This window comes from Nicotiana sylvestris, chromosome 10, assembly GCF_000393655.2.
Source record: "Nicotiana sylvestris chromosome 10, ASM39365v2, whole genome shotgun sequence".
NCBI classification, from domain to species: Eukaryota; Viridiplantae; Streptophyta; class Magnoliopsida; order Solanales; family Solanaceae; genus Nicotiana; species Nicotiana sylvestris.
This window is the reverse complement of record NC_091066.1, coordinates 91,881,463-91,883,063: the sequence shown is the minus strand read 5'-3', so window position 1 is coordinate 91,883,063 and position 1,601 is coordinate 91,881,463.

The window sequence follows — 1,601 nt, the reverse complement described above, 5'->3', positions numbered from 1 at the left end:
CTCGAATCTGGTGTCACAAGTGCATAAGCCACTAGAATAATAAGATAAAGGTCTGAATGAAAGTAAAGTTGTTTGAATAAAGAATACACAACTAAATAAAGCAGAAGGGGACTTTAGGTCTGCGAACGCTGAGTAGCTGTACCTCAAGTCTCTGTGCTGATAGCCAACCTGAGCAATCTACTGACCGCCACTAGGACCAACTTCAAAATCTGCACAAGAAGTGCATAGTGTAATATGAGTACAACCGACCCCATATACTGTAAGTGACGAGGCTAAGGCGTGCCACTTAAAATAACTTGTATGCAGTGTAAAATAATGATGGAAATGAAATAAGGCGATAAACTCGTGAAACAACTCAATCCTCAAAAGAAACCAGTAAATGCCAAAATTATCAATCCTTGAAATCTCGTACGAAAGTACCGAAAACAACACAATGCAATAAGGAATGTAAATCACATAAAATGTTGCGGCGCGTAATCCGATCCCACCGTACAACACAATTCTCCCTTATTCCTCCATGTAATTATCAGTAATAATAAAATAAATATGTGTTGCGGCGCGCAACCCGATCCCACCATATAACACAATTTTCCCTTATTCCTCCGTGCAATTACCAGTAATAATAAATATATATATGTTGCGGCGCGCAACCCGATCCCACCATATAATCAGAGTCAATATCATAATTCACCATTATTTCACCATATCAATCTGCCCTTATTTCACCTGTTGCAGCGCGCACCCCGATCCTACCATATCAATATAAATTCACCCTTATGAATTTAGGAAGAAAGTAGATTAATGTCACTTACCAATGAATTTAGGAAGAAAAGTTCTTGGGAAAATCGCCTCTAGGGTGTTTAGCATTGAGAATTTGAAAAAATGAGCTAAAATCCCGTCTTTCCCTTCTTTTTTCCGGGCGCAGATATCGCAATTGCGACCCGGGGTTCAAAATTGAGAACCCTCCAAATACGAGAAAGCCCTCACAAATGCGAAGTTTCCCCACCTCTGTTGCCATCACAAATGCAATGGTTTTGTTCGCAATTGTAAACTTGGACCTTCGCAATTGCAGCCTTTTGATCGCAAATGCGAACCACTCTCCCCCAACACCCCTTCACAAATGCGAACTACTTGTTAGTAAATGCGAACCTGACAGAGGAAATGAAAGTTCGCAAATGCGAACATTGACCTCGCAAATGCGAGATCAGAGGCTGCACCAGAACCAGATTTTTTACGAGCTATCTTTCTCAAGTCCAAACCACTCCGAAGCCTATAAACTCACCCAAGTCCTCAGGGCTCCTAACCAAACATGCACACAAGTCCAAAGACATCATACGAACTTGCTCGTGTGATCAAAATACCAAAATAACACCTAGAACTACGAATCATACACCAAAACGAATGAAATTTTCAAAAAAACTTAAGAACTTTTATTTTAACAACCGGACATCCGAATTACGTCAAATCAACTTTGTTTCGCACCAAATTTTGCAAAAAAGTCATAAATATAGTAATGAACTTATAATAGCTCCAAAACTAAAATCCGGACCCCGTAGCAACAAAGTCAAACTTCGGGCAAACTTAAAATTTCTTTCAACCCT